The 27577-nt window shown below is 38.9% G+C and overlaps 1 protein-coding gene and 1 long non-coding RNA gene across 2 annotated transcripts in view; one reads left to right on the top strand and one right to left on the bottom strand.

Annotated features, from left to right (window-relative positions):
- Positions 1-27577, bottom strand: part of NCKAP5 (NCK associated protein 5) — a 776078-nt gene that overhangs the window by 219275 nt on the left and 529226 nt on the right. The window lies entirely within an intron of this gene.
- Positions 18080-23176, top strand: LOC125911917 (uncharacterized). Its single transcript, XR_007454506.1, has 2 exons — positions 18080-18160; positions 22761-23176. It is a non-coding gene; the product is annotated as an uncharacterized LOC125911917 (long non-coding RNA).

The following is a 27577-nucleotide window of genomic DNA, read 5'->3' as shown; positions in this document are numbered from 1 at the left end:
ATGTCATTCCCAGCTCTGCTCTCTTCCTGAGGTATGTTTATGCGATTTAGTTTCAGAAACTCAAGTGTCACATAAAGTGTCATAAAGCTGATAGCACAGGGACCTCCTCCCTCATTTAATGAGGTGCCTTCCTTCACCTCTGAACTTGCTAAGGAGGTTAGCCTCACCACCCCTTCCCTGAAACTCTTTCATCCACCACTTCTCAGGCCCTGTCCCCAACCCCACACAAGCTGGAAGAGGAAAACTGATGCATTCAGCTTGCAAAAGACTGCTTTTGAGAGTCAGACATGTGTGGATTTAGGGAAGTGAAGATTTGTGGGTCTGATGAGTGTGTGTCTTTAAAGGCTGATACAAACATTCTATTATTCCAAACATTTAATAGCACTGTCAAATTATGCCTATTAAAATTGAAAATTTCAGCAATTCAACAAATTACATATTTGAGCTCAAGATGTAACAAGCATTTTCCAATCATGACAGAGCCAACAATTTAGGTACTCTAAAATTCTTAGCAAAAGCAACCTTTACACATATCTCCCCCACCCCCAAGATGTGCTTCAGACATAGAAAATCTATGACTTTTAAGTAATTCCTCAACCTGAATCACCTGCTTCTTAGTAGAGGAAGACAACGTCTGGTCTCAGACATTTCTCAGACTATATTTACTTATATTTTGTTCTTCAAAATATTGAGGAATGGGTATTTTTCCCCCGGTACCAAGAAGCAGGTGATTCAATTTGAGGTATTAACTGGAAATTCCTTGAGGAATAGGATTATTTGACTTCTGAGCTATTCAGGAACTGAAGGACAAATGGGAAGAAAACAAGAGCAGACATCTGTGTTCCAGGAATCATTTTACGCCAAACAGGAAGTTACTTAAAAAATGCAAATAAAAGTACAAAGATATACCATCACACACACACACACACACACACACACACACACACACACTAGACAGGCACAAATTGAAATTTTTATATGCAAGTGTTGGCAACAAGAACTCTGAGATACCACAGGTGGGAGTGTACATTAGTTATACCCATTTTAGAAGAGTTTGGCTTACAAACAATAAGAGACTCTTAAAAACTGAGAATAAACTCAGGGTTGATAGGGGGTGGGAGGGAGGGGAGGGTAGGTGATGGATATTGAGGAAGGCGCCTGTTGGGATGAGCACTGGATATTGTATGGAAACCAACTTGACAATAAATTTCATATTAAAACAAAACAAAACAAAAACAAAAAAAGAAGAGCTTGGCTTAACCTGATAAAGGAGGACACTCATACATTCTGACCCAGCAATGCCATTTCTAGGTATATTAACTATACACACCTGTGAACATATATACTAGGATGCCCATATACGTGTATTCACAACAGCTTTGTTCTTATCAGCTCCCACAGAGAATTCAAATGAAAATTTACAGTGCATTGGATAATTTGTGGTAAATTTATATGAGAGAATCCTACATAGAAGTAAAATACAGTGGAGTAAAACTACATGGATGAATCTTGCAATCACAGCACTGAGCAAAAGAAGCAAGATGTATATTTAAACATACATGTGTGTATGTATACACACAGGTGACTCTTGAACAACAGGGGTTTGAAACGCAAGAATCCACTTATATGCAGATTTTTTCTACAAATGCAGCATATTTTCTCTTATGATTTCCTTAACATTTTTGTTTCTCCAGCTTACTTTAGTGTAAGAATACAGTATACTGTACATATGACACATGAAATACATGTTAATCGGCTGCTTATATTATCAGTAAGGCTATTAGTTAAGTTTTTGGGGATCAAAAAGTTATATGCAGAATATCAACTGTGTAGGGGTTTGGTGCTCCAACCCATGTTTTTCAAGGGTCAGCTGTGTGTGTGTGTGTGTGTGTGCGTGTGTGTGTGTGTACCTGCATACATATACACACATATATAAATATACACACACACAATACACACATACATCAATACACTGACATGATTTCCTATACAGAGTCTAAACAGTGAAAAAGTTAAATTATATTGTTTAGAAATACATATATAAAAAGTAAAACTCTACTTTTTTTTTTCCCCCAAAAGTAAGAGAAGGATCATTACAGAAATCAGATTAACTAGTATCTCTAGTAGGGAGAAAGGAAGCTGTGGTAAGAGAAGAGCCCGTGCAGGAGTCCATGGTACTGGCAATATTTCATTTGTTAACCTTATGGCAGTTACTTAATTTCTTTGCTTTATCATTCTTATCTGTCAACGGACATTTCAAGTTCCTTTCTGTACAACACATCACAAACATATGCACACATACTTATACAAACAAACCCACAAATAAGTGATAGAGCACTGGGCAGGACCTGGGGGCCAGGCATTTCTGGAAGGGCCTCAGTGGGTTTGGGGAGCTGAGTTCCACAGTAACAGGTCAGTGAGTAGATAGTAGGTGACACTAGTTAGGGATAAGGCCACAGAGATGGAAGGAGCCAGATGTCAGGGTGAAGGAACAGGAGCAAATGTATATTTCCCTTTTTTTTTTGTTTATTTATTTTGAGAAAGAGAGAGAAAGCACGAGTGTGGGTGGGGCAGAGTGAGACAGAGAATCCCAAGCAGGCTCCACACTGTCAGTGCAGAGACTGCTATGGGGCTCAAATCCATGAACCATGAGATCATGACCTGAGCCAAAGTCAGACACTCAACCAACTGAGCCCCCCAGGTACCCCACAAATGCTTATTTCCACTAACTAACCCCAGCACCAGTGACTGAAGGGACTGAAGAGAAGGGGGAGAGATGAGAAAACACATGACTGTCAAGGACGACATGGAGGAGGGGGAGAAAGACATGAATTTGAGAGACAATTCAAAACAGATTCATCAGCTCCCAACCAGGAGCTACATGAGGAGGAGAGCTGAGAAGTGAAGATGTCATGAAGGTTTTTATCTCAGGTCTCTGAGAGTGTGATAAGGTCTTTAGTAGAAATGGAGAACAAAGTGAGATAAACAATATTATGGGAGATTTTTAGAAAAAAGTCTATTGGTTTGCTACGTAATGATTTTTTTTCCTTCCTGCAGAGAAGACACAATGGCCACAAACATATAAGCCTGGTTCTTACGCAAGATTTGCTGGTAGTCACCCCAACTCCTCTCCTCTTTCTTCCATTGTTGGCACGTTTTCATTAAATTCTTAAATTTTTTTTAATGTTTATTTATTTTTGAGAGAGAGAGAGAGAGAACAGGGGAGGAGCAGAGAGACAGGGAGACACAGAATCAGAAGCAGGCTCTGAGCTGGCAGCACAGAGCCCAATGCGGGGCTCAAACTCACAAACTATGAGAACATGACCTGAGCTGCAGTTGGACACTTAATCGACTGAGCCACCCAGGCGCCCCTTCATGAAGTTCTTTTGTTCAGTCATGCCAGTGGCTCACACTAACTCTTCCCTCTCTCTTTAGGGAAGAATAACGTCCTTTTGCTTAAGAATCCACAAGGAAAACATATTAAGCTTTAGGAAGATTGTGGTTCACTTTAATTATGATGCATGACTTCTGGCCTTTCCACTCAGGACAACTGCCCTTCCACACAGGTGGAGGAGACTGACAGTGGAGAGTCAACGGAAGGCAACCTTCAGCCCTGCTCCCCACTTTCATCTACTTCCAACACGAGTGGGCAACAGCTGCCCTAAATGGAAGCTGTCTGCCTTTCTGCAAGGATAGAGTGCAACAGGTAGCATTGTGTCTAAGGCTAATCTAGTCTGGGTTTGGTCTTTAGCTGGAACTTACAAGGGTATATAAAACCCCTGGACTTATTTGTATCATTTGGTGTCTAGAGATTTCCACTCGGGTTACAAAAAAAAAAAAAATCTAAACAAGATCTGGTCATGAGAGAGGAGTTACCCTTGAATTTGTGGCAGCTCTTGAAATAATTCTGAAGAAATCATGAATTCAATTTTGTATATTTGAGATGTGAGAGTAACTTCTGGAAAAGGTGTGTCCAGGAGTTGTAAGCATGGGTCTAATTTAAGACAAAGCCAGGCTGGAGCCATTGCTGTACCTGGGATGGAGAAGAAAAAGGGAGGAGCTCTACAAAATGATGATGATGGTGGCAATGACAGTTAACAAGCACTGATGATGACCATGTGCCAGGCTCGGTGTCCAGCACGTAATATACTTCATCTTCAAAGGGAGAATATGTTGTTCTCTCCACTTTGTAGAGAAGCAACCTGAGGCTCAAAGACATTTACTGACTGTCTTTAGCTCACACAGACCTGACAGAATCACAGGTATTCTAAATCAGTACTGTAAACACCTTCCCATTCTGAACTCCCAAATGTTACCCTAAACTAAATATCCTTGTAAAAACCACATTTCCTGTTTCCAAGTCCAAGAGCTGAAAGGGGGTGGGATGATTTCCCGCTCCTCTTTAGAGAACTGGCAAAGCAGCAGGATTTGCTTTGAAAACGGTGGGGAAAGAAGAAAGCTAACACATTTATATACCATCCTAATTCCTCTCAATCCAGCTTTTAAAATTTCCTGGGCTGTTTTGTGTGGGTGAGTGGGTGGGAGCTGGCAGATATTTTTAAGCAGTTGGGACCCTGGGGTGATAAGGGATGAGGAGAACTGAAATGTAATTCCTTTTTGAGGGCTAGGATAAAAGAAGAGTAAACACCTCAGCTTATAGCTCAGCTCAGGTACAATAATAGACATGTAGGCTGAAAGCTAGCAGCCACCAATTTTATTAAAAGACTTTTTCTGTTTGAATTACACATCGCTCTACCAAGGTAATACTGAATCTCTGTGCACACTGTGTACTTACCCAGTGATGCTACTCAGGAGGTATTTTATACCTAGATGACGTCTCATAGAGATATTTTAAGTATAAGCATAGTGTGATATCCAGTGATCTGGTTCTTTAGTTGAGTTTGGTGGTCTTAAAAACATTTTCTAGCAGCATGATGTGGCAGAGAAAACATGGTTTCAAATTCTGGCCACTTACTGCGGCAGTGATCAAGGTGTTTAATTTCTTTTGACTTTATTTTTCTCCCCTTGTAAACTTGCCAGACTCCCTAAAGCCTTTTCCAGCTATTAAATCCCAGACGTTCTCGAATTTATATAGTAATTACCGGAATACTCATCATAAAATCATATATTCTTAAAAGATGATGAAGACAATCAGACTTCTACTTCTGTCATGGTTCAAACAATCTCTTTTACAAAATTCTGAAATATATGGCCCTCACTTGTTCCCTTCTTTGAGTCCCTGAGGAGATCAGCCAACTCCTGCCAGAACTCATAGAGCCTAGCTGGCCTCGTTTCTCTAAGCCAGACTTTGATGCAATCTGTTGATCAGAGAGAAGGGTAACCAAACCAGAATGAAGTCTCATTAAGACAAACATAGATGAAATGTAGGGCTGTGTACAGCAAAGCTTATTTCCATGTCTCAACAGATGGCGAGGAAAACAATGTCTTGTTGATCTGGTTAGAGCAAATTATATATGAAGAGTTCTTCTATATAATGAGAGAGTATGTGTTGTGTGTGTGTGTGTGTGTGTGTGTGTGTGTGTGTGTGTGTGTGTACAGCATATGCCAGCACTGTAGGAATAGGAACCACTCAAGTACCCCAAAAGTAAGGTCTATGAAGAGTTTTGTAAAGTCCTATTTCATGTTGAAGGAAATCAGCAGTGACATATGAAGGGCTTGCAACAAGGTCCTAGAATTGTCAGAAAGGAGCAGTTACAAGTACTGTTCTAAATGTTAACACCTAATGCATTCACACTACTTCCTCTTACTATCATGTTTGTGAACTCCAGAAGAACTTTCTTTGCAACTTGTATAACATTTTCTGTTTTCCAGGTCTTACACATCAGTCTGGTGTACCAATCAAAATGTTTGTGATCCCTGTTACTATTGATTTTGGCCTTGGAGCAAACCACATAAAATAAAAAGATGAAAACTGAAAAGAATAAATAAATAAAAACCCAAAACAACACACACACACACACACCCCTCTCTACATACATACAAAATAGGGTTACTCAACCTCAGCACGACTAACATTTCGGACCAGATTTTTGCTGTTGTTGTTTTTGAGGGGCTGTTCTCTGGATTGCAGGATGTTTGGCAGCATCCTTGGCCTCCACCCAATACAGACCCATGGAACTTTCAGGTTTGTGAATGCATTTTATTACCTTTTAGACTGGGATATCAAGTCGAAGTGAGTAATTTTATAAATAAAGGAAACTGGAGCTCAGAGATGTAAAATAATGACTGTCCACCTGACCATCATAATGCATCTCTTGGTATAAGACACAAGAAGACTGGAGCTGAAAGAGATCCCAACTTTATCAAATCCAGTCTCCAGGTTGCAGACAAGAATATGAGACCTCGCTTTGTAATTTTTCTGCCCTTCTACCCATTACACTGATCATCTGGATAACTGGTTCTGATAGTTTGAGTATTAAATAAATCTTCATTTTACCCTTCCAGGTGGCAGGATTTGGGCCCAATTTACTTGAGAAGACATCTTCACAGAGCATGTTCCCTTTGATCAAGTGACGACAGGTTGAGACAGCTCCAGGCTCAGGTCTCACACCTGCTGAGATCCACTCAGGTCCCATGGCAGCCAGAGCACAATTATCTAGTCAATTGCTCTGGAGGGAACATCATCTCAAAAACATGACCAAGTTCACACCATCGTAATTAATCAGACAACTGCTCTAGTGTGATGGCAGTTAACACTTCATAGACTTGGAACTGTCTTTTTTGATCCAGAAAACACTATTCACATTAAGGCTGAGTTGTATTTACATAACCGGAGTCCCACATTTGGATGCTAATTAGCAAAATAATACCCACAATGCAATCCCACTTAAATATTTCACCTCTGGGTGGAAATACATTAAGTAAACAACATGTAGAATGAAATAGGATTGTGTCAGTATATTTACAACAGAAAAAGTACTTGAAGTCCTGTATAAAAAAAACAGGCTCTTTGTATTTCTTTAAGCTGTCCTAGAATTACTGTCTTTGAAAAATGTAGCTTTGGGATACTATAAAGACAGGACTATATAAAGAACTACTTTAAAAGAACAAAGAGCAGAGTTGCTCTGTGCATTAATTGCGTGTAAGTGTATGTCAGGAGTCTGAAAGGGGCTGGTTGCAATTTGCAAATCCTAGTACAGGGTTTCAGCCATAATGATGTTAGATCATCTTCTCATGCTTGTGAGCAGAAATAAGACTTAGTCATACTTCTAGGTGACATGTATTTTGCTTTTCAAAACCAAAGGTCCTCATTTTCTGTTAGCATTTGAGCATTAGTTTGTTTCACAGCATTTGAGGATTCTTGAATTTCTGTGCATATTGATTTTTCACTTACCAACATTCAAACACAAAAGTATTATTGTGCATCACAATGATAATAAAACTGACTTTAAAGTATCCAGGCAAAAAAAAAATACCACCTATATTAGTCTGGAATGAAGTATTCTTAAATCTGAGGAAGTCTATTATTTTTCAAAGATCAATCACAACATGTTAAGAAGTGAGCAATTTAAGAGAAGGCAAGGTGGGAAAGAGGCATTTATCAGACACTGAGGGGAAAGCCAACGAGGGTTGATAGGTGAGATGTCCAGTTAGAACTTGACTAGCAACGCAAATCTCTGCTAGGTATCACTGATAAAGGTCAAGGGGAACAGAGTTATGACAGTGAACTTTAAAAATACTGACAGAAAACAAGAGTACTGGTTTCCAGGTGCATTGCTTGGCTATTCACATAAAACCATTAGTCCCTTCACAGAAAGGTTTATTGATTTACACAGACACTCATTTGTCACATCCTGTAAAGTACATTAAAAGCTGCCCAAGTATTTCAAATGTACTCAACAAATATGCCTTCTCACCTGTGTGCAGTCTGGGGCCCTGGCTGTAAGATATTTTCAATGTGAAGCTCTTGATTGAGGAGAAAGCAGCAACTAAAAAAGTGTGTGTGGCCTTAACACCCCTCCCTGATGTCCTGCTGACAAGTCCCTCCCCTGGTTGGGAACTTCTGGTGCCGGATTTCTACATATAAGAGGATTGCATTGCAATGGGTTCAATGCAGAAGGGATTTGCCACAGAGGGGCAAGACATGGTTTCATCTTGCTCCTCCCCCATTCCCCGACTTCCCTGTAGTTTGTCACTTCCACTAGCACATGCCTGTCAGGTGGCAGGCCCTGCATTTAGTGTGGGAGACAATACAGACTAATGCATTACAGTCGCTCTGTCATCACCCATGTGGTGGTGAATTACAGTACCACAACTTATTTTTTTAAATTTTTTTTAACGTTTATTTGTTTTTGACACAGGGAGAGACAGAGCATGCATGGGGGAGGGTCAGAGAGAGAGGGAGACACAGGATCTGAAACAGGCTCCAGGCTCTGAGCTGTCAGCACAGAGCCCGACACGGGGCTCGAACTCACGGACCGCGAGATCATGACCTGAGCCGAAGTCGGACGCTTAACCAACTGAGCCACCCAGGCTCCCCTACAGTACCACAACTTATTAGCACACTCCTTACCACGTAGCTTCCTCGCCTATAAAATGGGGGTATAAAGAATTCCTGGGTTGCAGGTTATTGTGTGGCTCAAATAAGATAGTGCATGGGAAACACTAAAGATCAAGATGCCCACTCCACAACAATGCTACACTGTACAGCTGTATCCACTTGCCACTTGTGGCTATGTATTTTGAAATTAAATTAATTTAAAAATTCAGTGTCTTACGGGAACCCTCTTGCACTGTTGGTGGGAATGCAAACTGGTGCAGCCACTCTGCAAAACAGTGTGGAGGTTCCTCAAAAACTTAAAAATAGATCTACCCTACGACCCAGCAAGAGCACTGCTAGGAATTTACCCAAGGGATACAGGAGTGCTGATGCATAGGGGCACTTGTACCCCAATGTTTATAGCAGCACTTTCAACAATAGCCAAATTATGGAAAGAGACAAAATGTCCATCAACTGATGAATGGATAAAGAAACTGTGGTTTATATACACAATAGAATACTACGTGGCAATGAGAAAGAATGAAATCTGGCCTTTTGTAGCAATGTGGATAGAACTGGAGAGTGTTATGCTAAGTGAAATAAGTCATACAGAGAAAGACAGATGCCATATGTTTTAACTCTTATGTGGATCCTGAGAAACTTAACACAAGGCCATGGGGGAGGGGAAGGGAAAAAAAAGCTAGAGAGGGAGAGAGCTGAACTATAAGAGACTCTTAAAAACTGAGAATAAACTGAGGGCTGATGAGGGGTTGGAGGGAGGGGAGGGTGGGTGATGCGTATTGAGGAGGGCGCCTGTTGGGACGAGCCCTGGGTGTTGTATGGAAACCAATTTGACAATAAATTTCATACCAAAAAGTAAAAACTAAAAAAAAATAAATAAAAATTATGTTTCTCAGTCACACCAGTGACATGTCAAATGCTGTTTGGCTCAATGGCTATCATATCAGAGGACATAGCTAGAGAACATTCCCAACACCAGACAAAGTCCTGGACAGCACTTTCTAGAGGTTGATATACATTATTTTAATTTATTAACTAATGCTTTATAGGCATTATTATTTAATCGGAGGCACAGGCCCATGCCTGATAGTCACCAAAAATTATTTAATGTGTTGACTTGGGACATATATGGTGACAAAATCCAACTTACTATATCTTTATTATAGTTTTTTCTTCCAAATCATGTTTCCATCTTTATCTCAATTTATCTTCACAGTATCCTTATGAAATAAATATGTTAGACATCTATCATTTTCATCTCATCAAGAGGGAAACATATAAGTAGAGTATATATATTCTATGAGCAATGTCTATCCTTTGGAGAGTTTTGGGAATAAGAAACAAATAAGGTAATAAATGCTGATCAGCAGTAATGAAGTTCTCATTTTTCCTGATTTGAAATTACTAAGACCATTTTAGAAAAAAAGTGAAATGTACACAAAAGTATGAAGAAAACAAAAATTGCTCAAAATTACATAACCCATAGATAACCACCATTAACATGGGGTCACTTTCTAGAGGTATAAAATGTATATTGTACATGACAGTTGATTTACTAAATGATGATTTTTTTCTCACTTAAAACAAAGTGGATATTTTCCCACACCATTAAAAATGATGACACATTTACTGAATGCAAAAGCGTTTATTGTGGGATATATACTATAGATTATTTTACCTTGTCTCACTTGTACTAGTAAAAATAATGCTACAAAGACTGTGCTTAAACATAAATCTCATTTTAAATCATAAATTATTTCTTTGGAATGGAGCACCGCAAATAGAATTAATGGGTAAAAGCCTTAGAATGTTTTCACTGATTCCTGATACACATTACCATTTGGCCTTCTGTAAAGGCCTTATCGATTTTCACTTCCCCTGGGGTGTATGTGAGTGCTACTCTTCCTTCTCCAGCACCGATTAGTACCATCTAAACATGTTGCCAGTTTTGTAGGCAAAACATCCTCTATTATTATTTAACATTTTATTTCTTTGACTACACGGGAGGCTAATTTTTTCCTATGTTTATTAGCTAATGGTATTTTCTCTCCTGCGAATTGTCTCTTTATATCCTTTGTGCAGATTCCTGTCACAATGTTTCCATTACGAATTTATATTAAATCTTCACGTATTGAGGATAGCAAAAATTGTTTTAGTTCTGATGTCTTCTCTTTTCCTGTGTTTTAATTTTGTTTGTAATATATTCAGGTTCATAACATTTAAATGTTTATAAAGTTAAGAAAATCTTTTTCCTTTGTGATTTTCTTCATTGACTTTATAATTAGAAAGTCCATTCCCACCCAAGAGCAATTAAATAGTCACTTTCCTCAAATTTAATAATGTTTCAATTCCCCTTTTTGGTGCATTTACCTCTTTAACTCATATGGGATTCACATTATGCTGTCAGGTAAGCATCTTATTTTCTTTCCAAATAATGAAAAAATTGTTCCAGAACATTTACAGACGCAGCCTTTGTCTCCTGGTTGATAGGTGATATCTTTTTTAATTTATTTTATTAAAAAATTTAATGTTGATTTGTTTTTGTGTGTGAGAGAGAGAGAGTGTGTGCGTAGGGGTGGGGCAGAGAGAGAGGGAGAATGTGAAGCAGGCTCCAGGCTCTGAGCTGTCAGCACAGAGCCTGATGCGGAGCTTGAATCCATGAACTGTGATGTCATGACTTGAGTTGAAGTCAACACTTAACCTACTGAGTCACCCAGGTGCCCTGGCTTTTTTTTTTTTTTTTTGAGTTTATTTATTTGAGAGATAGTGTGTGGGGGGAGGGGCAGAGAGAGAGAGAGAGAGAGAGAGAGAGAGAGCGGGAGAGAGAATCTCAAGCAGGCCCCACACTGGCGGCGTGTAGCCCAATGAGGGGCTCACCAACTGTGAGATCATGACCTGAGCCATGGTTGGTGCTTAACTGACTGAGCCACCTAGGCACCCCTGTGATATCTTTTTTAGAAGTACTAAACACTTAAATACGGTAAAGTTATTGTCAGATGACTTATACTGTTTTATTGATTTACCTGATCTAGAGCTATAAGCACACTTTAACTACAAGTTGATACCATTTTAATACTTAATACAGTAAGCCATCATTTGTTATTCTTCTTCCTCTCAAACATTTCTTGTTTTTTTTGTTTGCTTCTTTCTACATTGTCTATAGAATCATTAAGTCCTCCTCATTCCCCTCCTATAATCCAATTGATTTTCACTTCTTTTAAAAGGTTATAATCAACCTTTAAATTATTTGGGGAAGAAATATCAGTTTTGCAATATTTGGTCTTCCCCTGCAGGAACATGGTATACCACTTTATTAAATTCTTGACTTCTCTCGATAAGTTGTATACATTTATTTAAATGAGTTCTACACTTTTCTTTAAATAGTATTTTATGACCTTCCTTACAATTATACACTGAATTTTCCCCAATTATTTTTTGAACCATTATTCCTCACTGACAGAAAACAACTGATTTTTGTAATAGTCATATCTGACCACTTTATTACACTCTTTTATTAATTCTTAGGTTTATTTCACTTAATTTCTCAGGTTTGTAGTATAGAGAATGCCACCTGAAAATAACAATATGTTTTCCCTCCTTTCCAATAGCAGTGTAATTTTACCTCTGAATCATGTATTAAGGGAAGTGGCAGAACTTCCAAAAAGGCATTTACAAAATATGCTAATCGCTGGCACCATGGTCCTGACTATACTTCAATATCTACAGTATATTTTCCTATTGAGAGTGATAGTGGCTGCCAGATAAAACTATTTATCTTAGTAAGGAATTTTACTTTTAGTTCTAATTTTCTAAGAGTTTTAAATAGGGATTGGTTTGGAATTGTCTGCAAGACTTTTGGTCTATTTCTCTAAGGTGGCATTGGGTTTTCTTTGTCAGATTTGGGTATCTTTCCCTTCTACTCTAACTTCTGGAATAGCTAGCAGAACATGAGAAGTACCTAATACTTGAAATTTTACAAGAATATGCCCATAGACCACTTGACTAGAGGGACTGAATTCCACTTTAAGTAGATGAGGGACAAATTAGCTGTTAAAGGAAGTGCCAACAACAGTGGAGAAGCAGATGGGCATTTTCCAGATGAGTGATGATGCTGCATGCAGGAAGTGATCTGGGACTTGTCATCACCCTACAGAAGCAATATGGTCTCATAACCCTCACTCCAAAATTTGGTTTGGATGTCGAGACTGATGATACCACGTATGCACCAAAAAGTTATGAAAAGATTTATTACTCACACACTGAGTTTTTCTGGGGAGATGAAGGAAGGTTTCCAGGGAGCTCTGAACATGGCTTGGGCAGCCAGCACTTGCAAGGTCTGAACTTTCTGACTGAGACAAAGGAAGCCTTTCTTATCAACTTGCTGAGATGTGGCACAGAAGGGAAAGGAAGAGCGGTGGGATTTGAAAGCTGTCAGCAAACATCCAAAGTGGAAGCCAACTATTTATTTCAGTAGAGGTTGAGGGAGGGGCACAGGAAGACAGACTTGATGATAGAGAGGAAAGGCAAGAAAACTGGTGTCTCTAAATGGCCTTAGGAGTTTGGGAGGCAGGAAAACAGTAATCCTCCTCCACATACTGAAAACTGCATGATGCATAAGGGATTTAGGGTACAAAAGAAATTGTTCTTTTATTTTCACTGGTATAACTTGAATGGCTTACCATTTGGAAGAAAATTTCATGGATTTATACCATGTACTAGAATCGTGACTTCTGTACCATAATCAGAATATTTGTCATTGAATTCCGAAAAAAAATATTTTAAACATGCAAGAGTAGAAACAAAGAATTTAGCCTCTTCCTAGCATTATGTCTTCCATTTTGGTACACAGAATTACCTGTAGAATCCAAACAGACAAACTTTCTACAGTCATAAGCAACTGAACCAACACTGTGTAATAATACATACTTATTAATAACATCAATAGCTAAACTTATTGAGAATTTACTACGTGCAAAAGTGCTTAATACTGCATGCATCATCTCATTCAATCTTAGGGCAATCTTAGGTATTCGTATTATTAGTCCTCCTCCTACCCCACTCCCTTTATAGAAGAGGAAAGTGATGATCAAGGAGACTGAGCAATTTACTTCAGATCAAAGAATCAGTAAATGAGGGGCTAAGTTTTCAGCCTAGAACCCTTTGATTCAAAATCACCACTTGCTTTTAACCACTGAGCTGCACTGAATACCTTGTCTATGAACCTACACCATAATAAGTGTGCGGTTCATAGGGTGGGTGTCTGAGCTCATTTGAATCCTAGCTTCCACTTACTAGCAATGTGAGCAAGTTTAAAAAAATTCTGCAAGTTACAATTTTCTCATCTTTAAAAACTAAGATATAACAGTATCTACTTCCTAGGGTTCTTGAGAGGACTGAATGATTAAACATTTTTAAAGGATTCAGTATATTATCTAGTACACATAAATTATGTGCTTAATCTAGGTTAACTCATTTTAGTAATAAGGTCATAGGTAGGAACATTAATTTTTACCTAGGAGTGGTGACAAAATATTTAGAATAATATGTAAAAAAGCACAAATACCTAGGAATTGAAAACCTCTGGGTTGACCTTCAACTCCAACCAATTATTACATAACCAAAGTCAAGCATTTCTGAGGTTGTATAAATGCTTTTCCAACTTAACCTGATCTTTTGCCTAAAACGTAAACTATTTTGAGGAGGACCTGAGTGGCTCAGTAGGTTAAGCGTCTGACTCTGGATTTTGGCTCAGGTCATGACCTCACAGTTTGTGGGATTGAGCTCCACATAGGGCTCCATGCTGAGCATGAAGCCTGTTTGGGATGCTCTCTCTCCCTCTCTCTCTCTCTCTCTGCCCCCCTCCTTCAAAATAAATAGATATCAATAATAATTTAAAGAAAAAAAAAAGTAAACCATCTTGAGTACCCTACCCGGCTCTAACATGGATGTTTCAGAGATTCAGATCTCTATGGCAATAAAGCCTCAGGTCTACTTCTTGCCAAGAATTTAGAGAAGCCTCTTCAGTTTAGCCATGAGGTATAAACTCCTACATAAAGATGTCTAATTTACTCATACAGACTCATGTTCACACTCTCTTCCTTGCAGCATGGAAAAGATACTTCCCATTGCGTATTCCTGAAGTTATCATTGGCATTAAATAAGAGGCAGAATGGCTGCCCTACAAGAAGACTCTCATCACTGGACAACACAACTTGGAACCATCTACATAACTATTCAATTTAATGTAATCATTCTTTTAAAAGCCTCACATTCAAAAGACGTTTATTTGGTCAATGCTTTTATTTTTATTTATTTATTTTTAAAGTTAATTTATTTATTTTGAGGCGGGGAGGGGAATAAAGAGAGAGATAGGGAGAGAGAGAATTCCAAGCTGGCTCCATTTTGTCAGCGTGGAGTCCAACGCTGGGCTTAAACCTACAAACCATAAGATAATGACCTGAGTTGAAACCAAGAGCCAGATGCTTAACTGACTTACCCACCAGGCACTCCTGGCCAATGTTTTTCTACGTTAAAGCTTGTTAGCTCCAAAAACCAGCTCATGGTATAAGTGGACACCTCTAATTGTTATAAATTCTTTCTTTAGATTTTCACCCCTAAAATCTTTATTTATTAACTCCTTTTTGCCTTAAGAAATATATTACATCTATCTATATATGATTCCATAAGAAAGCTTTTATAATATTCAGAGACCTAAGTGATATGTCTTCTTGATTTTTCTTTTCCCAAATTAAGTAGCTGTGGCCTAAGTTCTTTCCATCTTTCCCTACAACATGGTTTTTAGATCCCTCTAAAGGCAAACTATTTCATTTTCTTTCCTTTTCTTTTTTTTTTTTTTTAATACACCTTCTGGTTTGTCAATTTCTCTCTTGAAGTGAAACTATCTGGAACCAAACCCTTTAAGATGTGGTCTGCATGAGGCAGAATGTGGCAGGGCTAATCACAGTGTCTAGAGAAAACATTATCCTCCTATTAAGCATCCTCTGTCTGACTTGGCTCTTAGCACACTCTTGATTCATACTGAATTTATTTTTAACTACTGTCCCAAGTTTTCCTCCGAACGCTAATTGCTTTGAAGCTCCGGGATTTAACAAATTAATTTTTAACCTACAAATGCAGGAACTAACATTTATTACTGTTAAATTTTATCTTGTTTACCACAGCCTACTGTTCTAAGATACTAAGATATTATAGAACATTCAGAATTATGATTTTGACAAGATCACAGCTATTCTCCCTTCCCAGCTAGTACTACCTATACATTAAAAAACTTGCTTGCCTTCTAATAGTCATGTCAGTGATAACATATGATGAGTAACGTAGTTCTGAAGATAGACCTCTGTGGCATAGGTCTGGAAAGATTTCTCTGAGTTAATTAGTCTTTATTTGGCTAGATCTGTGTACAATGGGGCAGCTGATTATGCATCTATCCAACTGAATGATCCACCAACATATTTCTTAATCCTCTCTGAACATTATCCTGAGTCAAAAGATAGATGCCTTAATGAAATCCTGATACAACCAACTTATAGCAGTCTCATGATTAACAGTTAATTTTTTTAATCTGTTAAAAAAAAAACACTTTATTTTTAGTGAGCTCATGCTGTGTCTTAGTGATTCCATCTTTATCATTTGTTGCTTTCTAGACATTTTCCAGGTACCAATATGAAGTCCCTGTGCTCTGGTTTTTAGAACTTTTTTTTTTTTCCTTTATAGAAATAAGAACTGTATTTTCCCATTTTCTGGTCCTTTCGCTTATCTCCAATATGCCATTTCCTCAGGGATTATCAACAGCGGTTCTAGAATAGTATCCAGTACTTGGAATGCAATTTACCCAGACTGGAGAATGATGAGTCATCTAGGGTTGCTAACTGCCTTACCAGTTCTGGAAATCGATTCTCCCCTTGGGATAATGAACCCATCCTTCCCAGTGTGAGAAACACTTTACAGAGTCTACAGACAGAAAGTACGAGGTGACTAACTTTGCCATTTACTCTTGCTGCTGCAAATGCTGCTGTTCTCATGATGTTACCAAAAGGCCCAAGTGGTTGAGGAAACATATGTGTTTTTTTTCTTCTCAGAAGGATGAGAATAGTACAAGGTTTTAAAAAGCCCTCACTGAATATGCTAGGCCTTGTTAAATATTTTCTATAAAGTATCCCATTTAATTTTTACAATAAAGCTATGATAAAAGTACTGTGATTGTTCCCATTTTACAGACGGAAAAAGCTTACAACTGGAGTAGCTAAGGAACTTGCCCTAGGTACAGCTAGTAAGATGTGGACTTGATATTCAAACTCAGGTGTTCCTGATATCAGTGACCATAAGTATTAACCATTATGCCACAGGGCAATTTATTTAAAAAATGTAAATTTGGTTGACACTCTTAACGTTTGGGTTTGGTAAATTTTGGCTTATTAACATTTATATTCAAATATGCTATTATTTTAAATTTGTGTCTCTTGTCCTTTGTAACAGTCCTTTCGTCTAGTGAATGTGCATACCCTTTAAAAATCTGGTTTTATCATTGAACTCCCTGTGTGATTATGTCATTATGTTAAACAGCTCACTTCCTTCCTTCTCACCCTACTGTGGTTCAAGAGATTTGTTATGAGTGTGTCCATGCATGCACAGATGCTGCCACTGTCTTCAAAGTGCCTCCCACGTGCGTGGCCAAGCTGCCCTTTGCCAGGGTAAGTGGCCTCTGTTAGATGAGAGGGCCCTGGTTTCCATCTTAAGGTGATAATGGAGAAATGTCTCTGCAGCACAAAAGTAGGAAGATTTGTTATTTCCTGGGAACCCATTATATGTGTCTATTCTACTTTGTGGTGGCTTTGGTCAACTCTGGGGCTGCTGCCAGGGGGCCCTTCCAGGCCCTCCAGCTGCTTGAGAGCCAACAATCACTGCTGCTGGCTGCTGGCATAACCTGGATGAGCTAGTGAATCAGGGCTGTTTGCACAAGCTATGAAAGTGCGCCAAAGAAGCTCATTGGTGAAAACAGCCAGGTGAGGGAATAGTTCACATAGTTACCTATTCAGCAGAGCCCTCACTCTCAGAGCCTTCTGTCCAAAGTCAGATGCTGACCTCCAGGGACAATACTGTAGTGACAGAAACAGGCAGGCGTGGGGACCTCCTACAGGGCCACACGGGGACTGCTCTGCCTGCAGTCAGCCATGCTCTCCTTCTGTGGTATGATGCCATTTAGGAAAGATCACCAAATTTGAGCTCACGATGTAACAAGAGTTTCCCAATCACGACAGAGCCAAAAATTCAGATACTCTAAAGTTCTTAGCAAAAGAAAGAAGTTTTAAACATATTTTAGCCCCCACATGTGCTTTCAGAGATACCAAATCTGTGACTTTCATGCACAGAGTGAATTTTGTGCTGATCCCAGGCCTGACATGCAACTTCATTTCAGTCAAGCACAAGAAGGCGAGTAAGACAATGTGTTCAAACAGAGAACCCTCAGGCTTTAGATGGAACACTCAGACTTTTTCAGAATATCTAGGGCCCACATTAGAACCTTCAATCCTCTGTGGGCTGTGTTCTCTTTCAGAGTGTCCATGACTTCACTGTTACATTTTCAATGAATCGTTTGATATCTTACTTCTCAAAAACCAGGTAGGGTATACAATCTAACTATTGCTTTGGTTCCTCTTGTTCCATGGATGCTCATTTGCTTTCTTAAGTTTTTCTTTATGGCCTAAAATAATAATAATAATAATAATAATAATAATAATAATAAAGGGGCGCCTGGGTGTCTCGGTCGGTTAAATGTCTGGCTTCAGCCTCTGTCATGATCTTGTCATTACCAAGTTCGAGTCCCACATTGGATTCTGGGCTGACAGCTCAGAGCCTGGAGTCTGTTTCAGATTCTGTGTCTCCCTCTGTCTCTGCACCTCCCTTGCTCATGCTTTGTCTCTCTCTCTCTCTCTCAAAAATAAACCAACATTAAAAAAAGTTTTCCTTTACTTCCCAAGAAGAATCAGATCCCTCCCGATGCTCAGAGTTAAGCACACAGTTATGACCCCCTCTTCTCCCTCTGCTCTCAGAGAGGGAAGCTACTTCCGAGACAGGTCAAGAATTTATGAGAGGCGCTGCTTGCTGCAGCCTGAAATTCCAGCAGGCTAGCTGAGATCCCACACCACTACTTCTACTGATGGTTTCTTTCAAATCAGATGAGATTAATCATCCTCCACCTGCATACTCTGGCTTCATCTCTCAACCCTCCTGATATGTGCTGTGCAGCTGTAAGCTACTCATTTCTGAGTACAACTTCACAAACTTCTAGTTTACTTACAAACTTGACTTTTACCCCTAAAGGATATTAGAAAAAACATGGTTTTCACAACCTACTAATTGCATATTAAATAAACTGAATAAATTATTCATTTATTTAATAAACTAAATTATTGTGGTTTCTTTCCTGCACCTAACGTTTGGAGCTGGGCTATGCCCTGGATATGAGAGCCAAATCATAAATGTGGACGGTGCTCATTTACTGATAACCCACTATGTGCCAGTTGCCTACATAACATAGTCCAACGCTGAAATGTTATGTGGTAATCATACAGGCCTACATTACTAATTTATAAGAAAAAAAAATCAACTAATGGGCACAGATATTCAAGTCACATGGTGGTTCAGAGAATAGGCTCTGGAGCCACATGGCCTGGGATCTGACACTATTAGCTGTGTGATCTTAGCTAAGACTTTGAACCTCTCTGTGTCTCAATATCCTTTTGTGTACCCACAATAAGAGCAGCTGCTATAAGCTTTTGCAAAGAGCAACTACGAAGTGAAAAGTGCTTAGAACATGTTGGCTACATAGTTCTCTCTCAATGAACGTGAACTGTCATCTTAATTTTCATTATTATTTATAAACCAGGGATTGACCCACATGGCAGATTCTAAACATTACAGATGTGAAGAGCCGTTTTGGGGTATAAGCTTCCACCAAAATGACTCAGACAACACCGTGTACATCGTGCGCTTATGGTAAAAATTTGTTGAATGAACATTTGAATAAACAGGCCTTCAATTTTTAATATACCCGCAAAGAACAGGACCAGCACCGACTGCATGGAGAAAATTCTCATCATAATTTTCCATCTTCTCTATCCTCGATTAGCATACTTATCCTCTTCCTCAATCTACAAGTAAATTTGAAAAACTAATGGAATTCAGATTTATTTATGAAAATGAATCTGCTTCTTTGTTTAGGGCAATGGACCCAGTTGGTAATATTTCTCAAGGTGTTTTTTTTTTTTTTTTAAGATTCTTAAAGGAAACATATAGTTAAAACTCAAGCCAGTTTAATACACCTTGAAAAATAAGCATAAGAGCCTTAATTGCCTTTTTCTTGGCATACATCAATTCCTACACATAAAAATGCAGCACCGAATAACAATAGTGAGCCACGTTCCTTTTAAATAGCACATCCATGTGAATACTAGCTGTCTATTATGTTTCTTAAAATCTAGGAGGCTGAACCATATTTGTGAAAAGAAACTTTTTAAGAAAATTTAAAAAGCCTAATTCTCGTGCAAGGAAGAAAAGCTAGAAATGTCTTTCTCTCTCTCTCTTTTTTTAATTAATACAAAACCTCCCCACATGCTTCAAAACAGTAACAACGTGATGTTAATATAACTCATTATAACTGCAGTCGTTTATTACAGAACATTCTAGGCAAAAAATAATGCTGTGTAAAATATAAGAAAGAGGGAAGAGGACATTTGGGGAATTATAAGCAATTTCCTTTTCAGATAGAAGTTTATAAGTCCTAACAGAGTTCTGTTGTCCCTTTGACCAGTACTCACAAGTATTCCCATAGAATGATACTTCCATTGAAATACAACCCTACATTTGGGGAGCCTGGGTGGCTCAGTCAGTTAAGCATCTGACTCTTGGTTTCAGCTCAGGTCATGATCTCATGGTTCTTAAGTTTGAGCGCCTCGTCATGCTCTGCGCTGACAGTGCGAGTCTACCTGAGATTCTTTCTCTTTTCCTCTTTCTCTGCCCCTCCCATGCTCAAAGTCTCTCTCTCAAAATAAATAAACGTTAGTGCCTGTGTGTGTGTGTGTGTGTATATATATATATATATATATATATATATATGTGTATGTGTGTGTGTATCCCTACATTTTTTTCTTAAAGTAGATTTCAGAAGCCTGGATATATATATTTTTTTCATTTTAGAAAATCAAAATGAAGTTATAACAGTGTTCTTATGCACATCAGTGACTATTTTCACATAAAGCCCCAAAATTTTACGCTAGAAATAGTCACTGAAAATTCAAGTACACTCCCCATGTCCCACTGGTTTTTAGGGGAGCTAAAAAATCCCTTGACACTGGTGGTCAGAAATGAGTCCTGGAATTGATTTCACTTATTAGAAGATGTGACCCTGTCTGTATCTTTTCTTTGTTCCTGATATCTATAAATTGAAGGGAATAGAATCAGAATCAACTGGAAGTTAAAAAGCAATCCCTCTCTCCCCTGACAAACACACACATACCAACTTCATTACAGAGTTTCTAAAGCCTAAATGGTTGGGCGTTATGGGCAGGAAGACTGTACTTTTTATAGAGAACACATGTGATCTTGTTGCACAGCCTGGTTGAAGGACCTCTTGGTTCTATGATCGTTGAAGTTATTCAGAGATTGAAGATCTGTGCATTTCACTGTCCATAAATTTTATTTCAATAGAAAAAGTGATAGCTTTGGGGCACCTGGGTAGCTCAGTCAGCTAAGCATCTGAATTCAGCTCAGGTCATGATCTCGCGGTCCATGGGTTCAAGTCCCGTGTCGGGCTCTGTGCTGACAGCTCAGAGCCTGGAGTCTGCTTCAGATTCTGTCTCCCTCTCTTTCTCTGCCCCTCCCTCACTCATGCTCGCTCGCTCTTGCTCTTTCTCTCTTTCTCTCTCTCAAAAATAAATAAACATTAAAAAATTTTTAAAAAGTGATAGCTTTGTGATTCTGATGGTCACTGAAAATGTTATTGGAAGCCACTGGGTAAAAACATCTATCCTGCGAGGAAGTGTGCATCTCTGGATATGTGAGCTCTGTGGCTTCACCACTGGAGCAAACACTGCTATGTTCTGACACCCCAGAGAAATCATCAGTTCCCATCCTGAGTGTCCTCAGTGGCAATTTAAGATGTAGCCAGAACTCAACCAGACATCAAGTAAAGCTATGGTGAACATGTCTGTGGCATACCTTTCATGTCAACCATGATGTTCCTAAGAATTTATCTAAGGACAGAATTTAAATGACAATTACAGATGTGCACAAAAGATTCAGGTGCAATATCCATATGATAAGCCTAAGTCAGGATGGGTCACTTGATGCACCTGCCAGACTTAAGGCCAGGGCAGTGCCGGTGTGTGTCTGCCTGAGTTCACGTTCTTCGGAAAGGAAGTCTGCAAGGCGAGAAGCAGAAAATTCCGCGGTGTTATATCATAAAGGAAAAGGAGAGGTGGGCATGCTGTGTGCTTTCCTATAGAGAAAGGGACAGGAGGCTCAAGTGGATGGGTCTATCTTTTGATAGGATTTGGGAACTAGTACTCTCATCCCCGGAATGACACTTTGGGGCCCACAGGGGAAAGGGGCGTTCCTGCCATTTTTTTCCCCCTAGGAGACCTAGGGAATGCAAAACAATAGGAACAAAATATCTGAGATAAGGCACAGCAGAGCCCTCAAGATTATTAGTTGTGCAAAACTGAAGACAGAATATAGCCTAGTGAGGGAGACATCAGGGTCCTTGTGGGGGTTCCTAGAGCAGCAGTCACAGACAGGGGCCTTCTCTAAATTGCTTTCCACCCAGGGCTGTGTGTATTGGAGGGTCAATCAGGGAATGGGAGAATGTGTTTTCATGTACATATAAATGAGCTTTCTGGGGATTTCTGAAATGACTGTGGAGCAGTTGTTTTTGTGTGTGTGGAGGGAGAAGAGTGAACTGAGCTTCTGTATCATCTGGAGGTGGGAGAAGATGGAAAAGAGCCAGCAACATTTGAGTCCTTCATGTGACATAATATGAACTCATAGGCAGATGAGTTAGGGAGATGGGGGAGTTACACTTATAATATAGTAAATTTGGAAACAAAGAAAATGTCCAACAGTAGTGAGTGAGAATTAAGTGAACTATCACACATCCATACAATGTAAGGCAGGGCTATATGACTCAAAGAATAACTGTGTATATTTTCTATGTATTTCACAGCCCACTATTCTCATTCTCACTGTTACTCCAAGAGCATCCTGAGACCTCAGTGAGCAGAGGCAAAGCTCAGAGAATTTGACTGCCAAAGTGAAGACAGTAATATTCATGTCTGCAGAGCCTGCCCCCTTTTCTTATCATCATCCACAGATGGGAAATTCTGCTGCTGAAGGAAACGTGGGGCAATTAAGAGGGGCTGGCAAGTTCCGCCTGGGGTTAAAAATGTCACCATGCGTACAGTGACCATAAACTTTATGATCAAGCATGGTCACTACTGAGACTGAAAGAAGGCACTAATTGGATGGGCAACTGGGGCTTACAGTGTCCCATTTATGCATGGGGCTGGTGGACCCCCTGCCATTGTTACAAATGGAAAATGGATCACTACACAACCATTAAAGTTGAATCTATAAACCACACATCATGATGTGTAAAGGCTCCACCTGTGACATTATAAAAAGTCATATTACAAAATGGTACATGTATATGCTCCCATTAAAATAGGAAAATACATAGAAAAGAATAACTGGAAGTCCACATGTGGAGAAGAATGATTATTCCTGGGTAACTGTATAAAAAGGATATTTAAATTCTATAGTTTTCAATGTATGTATTAATGAACATTTATTACTTATACAACTAAATTTTATGTAAAAAATATGAAACAAAGTTGATGTTGGGCCAAAAGTTTAAAATTTTTTTAATGTTTTTATTTATTTTGAAGGAGAGAGAGGCAGAGCATGAGCAGGGGAGGAGCAGAGAGAGAGGGAGACATAGAATTTGAAGCAGGCTCTAGGCTCTAAGCTGTCAGCACAGAGCCTGATGCGGGGCTGGAACTCATGAACTGTGAGATCATGACCTGAACCAAAATTGGACACTTAACCAACTGAGCCACCAGGCGCCCCCAAAGTAGAGTTTACATGTGGCACTAGATGCTTAATTCTGAAATACAAATTCTCGCCAACATTTGGAATTATGACTACTGTTTTTCAGTGGACTCAAGTTATAATTTTCTCAAGGATATGATCTGTGTCTTATTTCATGTTTTACACATTTATAGGGATTGGGATAACACCAGTTTGTAGTGTGGATATAGGTTAATATGTGGCCTCTGTTCTGGGGTAATCAGATTGAAATATTACATTTTAGGTCTTGATTCTCTAATGCAAGATTTACATAACAGTGAGACCCAAATCCTCAGTACTGATGCCTATTAAAGCTCATAGAATGACTTCCATGTACCCTCTGTCAGGCAGTATTCTAAGCCGTCTACATGCTTTATTTAATTCTTACCATTATCCTATGAGAGACTACGAACTCTTATCATGCCTATGTTATAGATGGGAAAGCTGAGTTAGAAAGATGGGCAGTGACTTGTCCAGGGAACTAAAATGCATCATCTCTCCTCCATCTACAATGGCCTTTCTGAGACTACTCAGCTGCTCTTAAGTCCACTGGAAAAAGGAGAATTTCAGTGGTTTTCAACCTTGGTGACTATTTTATGCAAATAGCTGTTTTTTTCTTAATTTTAATATATACCTTTTTATAACTCACCTATAAGATACATACGTTTGGTTGCTTATTATAAATTATTTGTTTACAGGTACACTTTACTGTTATACTGAAAAGGGCATTGCAATTATAGTTCACAGACTCAGGCAACATGGCCCTTTAACTTCCAAAATGGGTCACTTCTGGTTTGTCCTTTAATCTACTAGGGTGGTTTGTTCCTTTGTTGTAAAAACTTGCTGATGCTCTAGTGAAGGTATCTTTTCTGCTGTAAAATCTGTAATTCTATGATTATTTTTATTTGCTGGCCAACCTGAAGAACAAACATTAACAGTGCTGATGAACGTTCTTTGACTTGACTGGCTCCAGACCAGGGAGACACAGATACGCTGGAACACCTGTGTTCACGAGCAAAAGTGGGACTTCACTATCCAGTCCCCATGGGCTCTTGACTGAGGCCATCTGAAACACTAGCCTATAACTCTCATTCCTTTTAACGTGTCTTTAGGGCTACAAACAGTAAGACTTCCTTCCCACCAATCACTCCATCACTTTACTCTGAATTTCACTTACCTCATTTCATAAATTTACTTTCTCTGGGGATCTTTCTATTCCTCTGAAGAAGGACCAATTTAAATCATCATTAAAGCATCACATTAAACACCAGTTACCACTGGCTACAAGCGGAGCCAAGAAGTGTATTATACTGAGTCTTAAAAATGCTGTCCATGCCTTTTTAATTTTAACATAAAATCAGAACTAGCTATTTTATCATGGAGGATTTAATAAGTTTACCTTTTAAACTAATGGACTATAATGGGTTCCTTAAATTTTGCATGTAAAAACCCCTGGGATGGGAAACTTTCAATTTCTTCTTAGTAACTCATCACTATAAATCAGATTCCTTTAATATACTAAACACCAATGCCGTAAGGAGCTCAGAAGGAACTTGTACCATTTTCCTTCTGATGTTTCAGCCACAAGGAAAGGCTAGTTTATTTCTGAAAGGTAGCACTCAAAGCAATTTCATTTTATTTCCCTCCACAGAAGATATCAGATATTTAAGCACTCCCATAAAAGATCTACCCTTAGATATTTCAGAATGACCAGTTTCTTGGAGATTTCATTGGTTTCTCCCTTGCCAGAGAATATTTTTTTTTTTCTAAATAGGTTTTAATTCTGTCATCGTACATTCAGTGAATATTTTATAATATAATATTGGTTTTTTTCACAGCCAGTAGTTAAATATTAATAGTAGAACACATTTATTGGATCGTTTCCCCTCCAATTAAAATGTTGCACTAATTATGATAATGGTGCTGATATTATAACATCGATAATGGCAATGCTATTGTAAAATAACAACATTGATTTATTTTTGGTCCTTCTCCAACACTTTGCATTCATCTAGATTTCTAAAATAATAAAAAAAGGATGATAAAATCTAAGTTGATTCAAAGGTCAGTATAATGTAAATAACAATGCTTTCTAAAGATTCCAAGTTTAAGAAAAGCCATGAAAAGAAACTGTTTCCTGAATACTGCACAGTTTATCACAATCTGGTCCCTAAAGTTCTCCTACAGTGAAAGGTCTACACACTGTCAATTATCAGGATGAAAACTCAAAGTTGTTTTTAAAAATTCATGCTTTCAAACATCTGATTTCAAACAAAAGAAAGATATTCCCATTCATTCACAGAGTTGGTACCATGTTAAGTCATGGATGGCCTGGATTAGCTTATTCTTTAATGATTAAAGGATCTAATGGTTCATTTCATGGGCCCACAACCTCAAGTCAAAGGGGGGAATAGAAATTGTCAAGTTTTCTTTATTTCAACTTAGCCAATGTGACATTTCATATGGCAAAGTGGATTTGCAGTGACAAGAGAGGAAACGGATTTACATGCATGGTTGGACAGTTGATATAGCCCTCTTGGTCTGGGGCGATAGAGAAGAGAGTGAAAACCACACATAGAGGCAGGACACTCCAGGGTGGTGTTTACTTCAGCTACGAATTCATCAATTACCATGCCACTGAGAATCCCAAGATTATAATATGCCATGCAGTCAGAGGATGTGGAGGCGCAGAGCCTCTGGTAAAGAATGTTCCCGTCTATCCTGTTTTGATTGTGGGTTCTGCACAGTGGCACACAGAGCCCGTTGGAACCAGGGCATCTGGAGAGAGGGTGGGCGTGAACTGCAGCTGAGGGGGAATCGTTCACTGAACATACTTCACAGAAATTGGCTAAATGTTATCAAGCCACGAAATTAATGTCAACACCAATCATAGGATTAAATATACAACATTTGATGCAAAATCAACAGGAAGATGATGGTAAAGCTTCTGAAAACAGGTATACTCGACCATAAAGAAATCAGATCAGAGTGAACAACAGAAAGAAAGGGAGAGACTGAAGGCAGAAGAAAGGAGATAGGAAAGAAACAATAGAGAAGAGAAAGGAAAGAATAAAGGGCTAAGGGAGGAAAAAATACGATCTCTAGCAGACATGTTGTATACCTCCTACCGCACCATGCATCAGCTCTAGAGAAATTGAGAGTTTATGTGAAATACAGCAATTTGTCTCAAAATCACTGAAAGATGCTGAGGCTAAATGGTCTCTCATGCAGCTTTCTCATGGGCAGGAAGCACCTATAAAGCTAGAAGGAGAGGCCAAGCCTGGCTTGTCTCTCTACCTTAAGGTACCAATGGGAGGAAAGGTGCCCTTGTAGCATAGGTGCCAGTGATGGTCATGGTACAAATTGCTAGAATCCATTTAAAATCCAAATAGCAAGAGTGTTATCCCTTGGCTATTGCCTACATATCTAGCTGTGCCTATGTGAGTGAATGCCCGGGTCCCACCATGAACACCTTCTCCTCCTTATCACAATAGGCTTCTTATTAACTTTTCTTTGGTGATTAAACTGCTAATGCTAAGCTTTGGGTATACTGATGTCAGTTCTGAGGTCAGACAGTTCTCAATCCCGTTTCACCACTTACTTAGCTTTGTTACCTGAGACAGGTTACCTACCCTCTCTGAGGCTCGTTGTTCCTGGGTAGGAACAACAACGTGTACCTCAGAGGAGGTCCCTATGCCTATTTTACTCTCACATTCTACAAACATTCTCAATTATTCTCCTTGACTATGTACTGAACACTATCACTGGACTGGTTGACTAATATTGTACAAACTACATTTTAAAACAATGACTATAACAAGATACAAAGAAAGGCACTATATAATAATAAACGGGACAATCCAATAAGAAGATATAACATTTGTAAATATTTGTGCATCCAACATGGGGTACCCA

This window comes from Panthera uncia (genome assembly GCF_023721935.1).
Source record: "Panthera uncia isolate 11264 chromosome C1 unlocalized genomic scaffold, Puncia_PCG_1.0 HiC_scaffold_3, whole genome shotgun sequence".
In the NCBI taxonomy this organism is placed as follows: Eukaryota; Metazoa; Chordata; class Mammalia; order Carnivora; family Felidae; genus Panthera; species Panthera uncia.
The sequence above is the reverse complement of the archived record's forward strand: the minus strand, read 5'-3'. Positions and strand labels throughout refer to the sequence as shown.